The sequence below is a fragment of the Apium graveolens genome, chromosome 6, assembly GCF_009905375.1.
Source record: "Apium graveolens cultivar Ventura chromosome 6, ASM990537v1, whole genome shotgun sequence".
NCBI lineage: Eukaryota > Viridiplantae > Streptophyta > Magnoliopsida > Apiales > Apiaceae > Apium > Apium graveolens.
The window spans coordinates 155,475,959-155,483,946 of NC_133652.1; the positions used below are offsets into that span (position 1 = coordinate 155,475,959).

At 38.4% G+C, this 7,988-nt stretch overlaps 1 non-coding gene across 1 annotated transcript; it reads left to right on the top strand.

Annotated features, from left to right (window-relative positions):
* Positions 1-718: 718 nt before the first annotated feature.
* Positions 719-825, top strand: LOC141669878 (small nucleolar RNA R71). The gene has a single exon (XR_012554125.1). It is a non-coding gene; the product is annotated as a small nucleolar RNA R71 (small nucleolar RNA).
* Positions 826-7,988: the final 7,163 nt, after the last annotated feature.

Genomic DNA, 7,988 nt, shown 5'->3' on the forward strand with positions numbered 1-7,988 from the left:
TGGTCGATTCAATAAGGCATTAACAATTTTCCCTATTTGGTTCTCCAGAGTCTTGATAGAAATAGCTTGGCTTTGGCATATAAGAGCCTGGTTTTTGCACATAAGCCTTAACTCCTCCAATTCAGATTTTTCATTCGAAGATAGACCTGCATCATTAGTTTGTTGTTGAAGTTGGAGTTGTTGTCTTGATGTAAATTGTTGCTGAAAACCAGGAGGGTTAAATAGCTTATTTGCAAACTGCTGGAACGGCTGTTGCATCACATTCTGATTGTTGCTCCAGCTGAAGTTAGGATGATTCCAGTTGTCAGGATAATAAGTGGCAGGAACTGGCTGTTGCGATCTCTGAAAGTTGCTCACAAACTGAGCTGAGTCACTAGATATAGCACATTGCTCTGTCACATGCGGACCTGCACACAACTCACAAACACTGGTTATCTGCTTAACACCATAGTTAGCCAGAGAATCGATCTTCATAGACAACGCCTTTAGTTGAGCAGTGATAGTCGTAGCTGTATCCACCTCAAGAACTCCTGCTATCTTGCCCTGTGGACATCTCTGGGTTGAATATTGATATTCATTAGCAGCCATCAGTTCAATTAGATCATAATCTTCCTTATAGCTCTTTCCCCATAATGCTCCGCCTGATGCTGTATCAGGCATGGGTCTGGACTGTGCTCCCAACCAATTATAAAAACAAGTGATGATCATCCAATCAGGAATTCCATGATGAGGACACTTCCTAAGTATCTCCTTGTAGCGCTCCCAAGCTTCACATAACGATTCTCCCGTTTGCTGCACAAATTGAGTAATAGCATTCCTGAGTGCAGCTGTCTTCGCCATAGGGAAGAATTTAGTAAGAAACTTCTGAGCAAGATCTTCCCAAATAGTAATCGAACCAGCTGGTAGAGAGTGTAACCAGCTCTTAGCCTTGTCCCTCAAAGAGAATGTGAATAGTCTCAGCTTCACAGCATCTTCAGAAACACCGTTGAACTTGATGGTGTCGCATATCTCAATGAAATCCCTAATGTGCATATTGGGATCTTCCATTGAAGAACCCCCAAACTGGATTGAATTCTGCACCCATTGAATTATGCCAGGCTTGATCTCAAAGGTATTAGCTGTGATAGCTGGTCGGACAATGCTAGATTGAATGTCATTGATCTTGGGTTGAGAAAAGTCCATCAAGGCTTTCGTTTATGCTGCTGGATCTCCCATTGTAATGAGTACCTGAAACACAAACAAATAAACTGTGAAAGTAAAAGAATCCGAGTCAGTGAACTTTAACGACCACTGATGACAAGCACATAAACTAAAAATTAACACCGAGTCCCCGGCAGCGGCGCCAAAAACTTGTTAGGGCGAAAACACACGCTAATATTCATGCAAGTATACGCGTTCGCAAGTAGTATAAGATATAAATCAGATTTGTTCCCACATAGACTGGTTTAGGTTAAGTTCAATTTATGCACCTATGCAACAATGTATGGTTATCGCTCAATGCTAAGACAAATAACAAATTGGGTTTTTATTAAACTAAGAGATTATACTAAATAACATTAACTAAGAGAATTGAGGTTAAATTAATATATATGACAAACATGGGATTCTAACTTCATTAAATACTTCATTCAATAGCCTTCTCATTCTTAACCTTAGCATGTGATGGTGAGGACAATAATCAGATAACACGAAACTGATAAACGCCAACTTTCGTTGCACGATTACCATTCTACTAGACATCCACAAAAGAGATAGAAGCTGAACATGCACCAATTATATTGAGACCCTATATGTCTATAGAATTTGACAACATAACGGTCTATGCACAAGTTATCTATCTTGATTACATAGGGCAAGTAAAACGGTTAGAGTTACCTATGAATCATGCATACAATACATGAACCTATGCTAGCATGGCCAGTTCTAAACCTCTATATTCACTGTCACTTCAATAGAGATTAACACGCTATCTTATATGTTAGCTACGCATATAAGACGAATAAGCACAACCAATACTAGGATATCAATCAATCACCACATACCAAGATATCGAACAAATTAACTATAGAAATTCATAAGTAAATCCGCTAGAACCCCATGACAACGATTAGTTCATAATCGAACTCATCATCACCATGGGTTCCAATGAAAGCATGGTATAAAAAAAGGTCTTAATAAACTAAATAATAATCAAAGTATGAATAAACGAGATCTAGGTTCAACAAGAACGAAAACGAGCATCCAAAGTTACAACTAATTCAAAGAATCACAAGTTGAAAACAAGATCTTCTTTTTCGGAGTTTTTCTGTGCTTCTAGGCCTTCTCCTTGGTATCCCAATCTTCCCGGATGATGAAAACCCTTTTTTTAAGTATATATACGCCCCTAGTGGACCTGGACCCTTAAAATCGTCAAATTCCACTCAAAAAAGGCTTTTTCAGTGAAATCAGCGACCAGCCGCGCCCTGAGCGGCCGCTCAGCTCTCCTAAGTGGCCTGAGCGGGCGCTCAGCTCTCTGAGCGGGCGCTCAGCTCTGCTGAGCGAGCGCTCAGTTCTGCTGAGCGGGCGCTCAGTTCTGCTGAGCGGGCGCTCAGCTCTGCTGAGCGGGCGCTCAGCTACTGACTGGGAAAATATTCTGATGAATCTTGTTTTGACCATAACTTGAGTTCTACTCGTCAGAATTAGGCGATTCAACTGCCCACGCGAAGCTATTGAGATTCTCTACAACTTGACAATTATCTTGGCTTCCAATTCTGATCACTTTTTATCATATTTCCTTTAAAAGCTCTTTTCTTCATTTAACTGATACCTGAAATGCTATAACACAAAAACACATCAAAATACCAACAACTTGAGTCTAAAACACCAATTTAATCTTGTAGTAAAGCATTTCAAGTGGATATAAAATCCACTTATCAATTACCTATATTATCTCTTTAATCAATCAGGTCGATTTTTCACTTCTCCTTTTTCTTTCCTCTCTCGTTGGCTGCTTCTCTCTCCTCAGTGTTCTTTCCTTTTTATTTTCCAGATTGGCCCCGAGTTCTGGTGAGTTTCTTGGCTGCTTCGAAATTCCGTCCGCCCTTGCCATTCTTCTATTTGATTCTTGGTTCAGTCGTGTGTGCCTGATGTGTATCGGGTTGTTCTTGTGTATATCCGTGTGTGTGGGTCCGTGATTGTCGCCGTTTCTTTTATTCCGGCCATCTGTGATGGTGTTGTTCGGTTTCATTTTCAGTCTATATACATATGTAGATGAACTGGGTGTGATGCTATGGTGTGTTCAGTTCCGCTTGATTCTGCCACCTCTCGCCGGATTCCGGCGAGATGGTGGTGGTTCAGTGGTGTGCACGCGCAGCGCGTGTATGCCCCTGTGTGTGTGCAGTTCTGTGACTTCAGTACTTTTGCTGAATCAAATTTGTTTTTATTTTATTTTATTTTCTGTAGGATCGAATTTTGATGGCTTTCGTGAGATAAATAATAAATTTACGGGGGAATCGTTAGTTACTAAATCGGTGGAGTCCGCGTAGGAAACCCGAAATTAATCGGGTACCCGCGAATTTCGCCGCCGTCAGCGATGAACATTCGTGAGCTGACGGTGGACTGTGATGTTTATTCTGAGTCCTAATATTTTAAAATAAATAAATTAGTTCGTGAGATTATCTTTGAAACGAGAATTTGATTTTATATTAAAGTCGAGTACGTAATTTAGTTGACGAATTGTGATTGGATTGATTGTTGGATTGAACTGGTCGTTGGAATTGTAGTTGTCAATTTGATTGTTGTTGGTTTGACGTCGATTGATGTATCGACGGGTAGTCCGATAAACAGAGGAGACGCTGCCCGATTTCCCGGAAATTTACCTACAAAAATACGGGAGCGTATCCACGGATTATCGGGACGTCGAATGGTTACATAGATATATATGTGTTTAATATGGAAATTGATTGCACGATGTGATGAAATAATTTGCTAAAATCCATAACCCTAATTTTGTGAAATTACAAGTATACGTATTTTCGGAAAGCGAACACCAAACCGATTTCTCGAGAATGTGAACCCTGATTGTTGGGTGTGTTGTTATATTATAATAATCCATATAATTACGAGTCGGGTTTGAATATCGTTGGGTAAAAATTAGTATCGAGGATGTGTCAAGCATACCTAGACGTCTAACATAGGGTATTTCGACCCTGTAGGTTATAATCGGGAACCTGAAAGTGAATGATGGACTAGAGATGACCTAGTAGCTAGTCGACGAGCTCAATAGAGTTTCAACAGAAAACCTGAGCGTCAAAGTCGAATCTAATGTGGTCCAGTGGTTCGACGTTAAAGCCTGAGCGGCAGAGTCGGCTCAGAGTTGATCAGTAACAGTTGTAAAGCCCTGTGAGGCAAGTATTTCTGAACTTTTCTTCAAGATATATTACCAATGTTTTCGAACTATTTCATAACATGTTGCTATTATTAAATATAACTCATATTTTATGATGCAAATGCTTTAAACTATTTAACCTTAAACTCTGATTTTTCTTGATCTTTAGCCATAAGTCTTATTCTTTATAAACCATCCTTTGTTGATCCTCAGACAACAAACCACACAAATATGATACTACTCCCCAAATGTATAACTACCAAACACCAAATACCGGAACAAACTTGTTCGAAAACCAGAAATTTTTATACTCCAACCATTCTTTATAACATCAAAGAACTATACCTTGAAAAATCATTAATGGTCGAATACCTGATCCTTTACAAGCAGGAAACCATTTCTTATACATACCTTGATATACCCTTGAGATATCCATGAGTTTCTTTACGTTTTTATTCAAGTGCTTAACCATCATTGATTATGATCTTGTTTATCGAATTATATTGTTTATCATATTGAACTGCTTTAGAATTGGATAGTTTTTTATATATATGTGGACCAGATTCGTGGTCAGGCCATATTTATGGTCAATTTAGGCCAATGTGTGCCTTGGATCCAGTAGTTAGAGCAGTGCTGTGTGCTTTGCTCGGGGTTAGTGCGTGACTGATCAGCAGCCTAACCTTGGTTTTAAAACTTAAAATGAATATCCAATTCTAATGATTATCTAGCAATAAACTTGATTCCTCTGAATTATCTTGTTTAATCATTGATTAACCCCAATTATTGTCATTGTGACTTGCTGAGCTAGTTAGCTCACTCTTGCGAATCTTTTTATGTATTCTACAGTTAAGAAGGATACGGTTGGTAGCGAGGTTTCCCAGTTCAATGCATGAGCTAGGATTCCAGATTGAGTTGGATCGCGCTAGTAGGAGATTATTACGGTAGTGAGATAGTAAGATTGTAAGAATAATTTTATTATCAATTGTAAGTTAAATTAGTCGGGATTTGGTACGATGTAATAAAAGTTAAGGTTGTGGCTTGTTTTCATACTTTAACCTGTTGCGATCCGTGGTTATGTAAAGAAGGGTCATTGCAAATAATATGTCTTATACAGGTTTATATATTGTGTATGTGTTGTGGACCCCAAACTTCTGACCCGGGTTTGGAGGGCGTCACATACCTATTGAATATTTATTCCTTCTTATCAATAAATAGTAGTATTACTATACAAAGAAGGTTACGGTATAGCAATGGATTCTAGTAACTATGATGTCTAGAATAAAATCCGAGATTCAATTTTCGTTGTCGAGGGAGTTTCAACGGTGATTGTTTATAAGCTCGAGCAGAAGCATGGGTCCATAGAATGATGGACGGAATAGCAAAAATATTTAGGCATGTGAAATGCGATGCGATAATACTTCAAGTTGAGATATATACATATATATATTTTATTCTCCTGTGATAAACCTCTATAGTTCAGGGGTAGACTCCAAGCCAGATGTTTTATGGCAATATCTTTTATATAATTCTCTTAAATTCTTTCTTTTCTCTTTTTTTCATTTTCGTTTAAACTGAGAAGAACAACCCTTCCAGAAGGGGAGGTATTTCCGAATGACTATCTATCTGTGTGATAGAAGCCTAGTACGATACCACATGTTGTTTAATTGCTTGTCAAGTAATAAAGGCTGGCCACCTTCTGTACTAACTATGCAATAGAACAAGTGTTCATGATCAAATAGAACAAGTGTTCATGATCATAATGATCTCTCAATAAATTCTTTACTTCTATATGATTGATAAAACTTTGGAAGATGAAAGCAGCTAGAGGTGAAGTGGTATTAGTACGGTGGTATTCCGAATCTAACGCGTTCGTGATACTAAGGTTAACGCGGTTATTAAAAGGTTATAGAACGCTAACGAGCAAAAGTGTAACCAGTATAATATTAGGTATGGAAGATAGTAACGATTACGAACTAGAAAAGAGTGGGTATTAAGAAGTAAAAGCTATAATGCTAGAAGCTATGATGAGAGTCTGTGCAATAGACTCGAAAGAATTTGGAATGATTACTTAATGCGGATTGAGTTTTCTTACGACAATAGATCGTATGTCAGTATCGAGATGTCGCCTTATGAGATCCTTGAGGGAAGACAATATCGATCTCCCTTATGTTAGGATGAAGTTGTAGAGCGCAAGATGCTCGGACCAGCAGTGGTCCGAAGGACCAAGGATATAATAGATCTAATCAGAGGACGGCCGGTAGTAGCCCAAGATGGACATAAAAAGTATGCTGAATTGATAATGAAAGGACAAAGAGTATGAAGTAGGGGACCTAGTGCTATTAAAGGTATCCCCTTGGAAAGCCTTGGAAAGGATTGATGAGGTTCGGAAAGAAAGGGAAACTTAGCCCAAGATACATTGGACCTTTTGAGATACTAAGACGGATTGGGAAGTTAGCTTACGAACTAGCCCTATCCCCGAACCTACAACAAGTTCATAATGTGTTCCATGTGTCAATGCTAAGGAAGTATCATCTGGATGCCAGGCACATAGTGGAATACGAGCATGTGGACATGCAACCAGACATGACTTACGTGGAGCAACCAGTGAAGATTATGGATAAAAAGGAGCAAGTGCTTCGGAACAAGGTGATCAAGCTAGTCAGAGTGTTATGGCAGAATCATAATGTGGAGGAGTCAACTTGGGAACTAGAGAGCGCAATGCTAGAAAAGTACCCCCATTTGTTTTCTATCTTATTCTGGGACGGAATCCATTTAAGGAGGGGAGACTATAATAACCCCAAAAATTTTGGACTTTTTGTAACCCTTATGAATAGTGATTTTGCTGATTAGAAAACTTTTCATGCCACACTCTGTAGGAGTTCTTTTATTGATATTCTAGGATCTTATTAGTACTCCATATGGTATATAAGTGTATGTAAAGATCGTCAGAATCCAAATTCGAACACTTTGATTTTTCCCGAAAATCCACTAGATACCGAAAGAATTGAGTATAAGGTAACATGATTAAAAGGGTTTAAATTCAAGGATTATAAGAGAGGATCATAAAATGAAAATAAAATATTAAGAAAAGTTAGGGGAACCCAAGTAATAAGATCCCGGATATGATCCCTCAAACGACAAACGAGAACGAAAGTTAAGCGAACCGTATAACAGATAAGCGATCATTAGCCAAGTAAGGGTTAATCAAAGAGGTTAGTGGATGATGATGTCATCACACCAACAAGGAGAAGCCATGCGTTATCAAGATGACACAAACATGATGACATAAGCATGACAAGGGATTTTGTTTTGTTGGTTGATTATGGGCCATGTAAAAGTTACCATGGTAAAAGATCAAAAATTGCCAAGCCAAAAAGGAAATCAAACAAGAAATATATCATAACACAAAAATTAAAAAGTTGACTTTGGTCCCAAGAAGAGAAGCTCTCGACTTTTCTTGTTTTAAGAAAGAAGAAATTCAAAAATTCAAGATCTAAGCTTTGTTAAATTGCAAGGTAATTATCCAAGGTTCCTTATGATTTGTTATGGCTATCCTAGGAGTTTAAGCTCCCAATTTCTTCACAATCTCTTTCAATAAATCATTGAAGAAGAGAGTGAATAA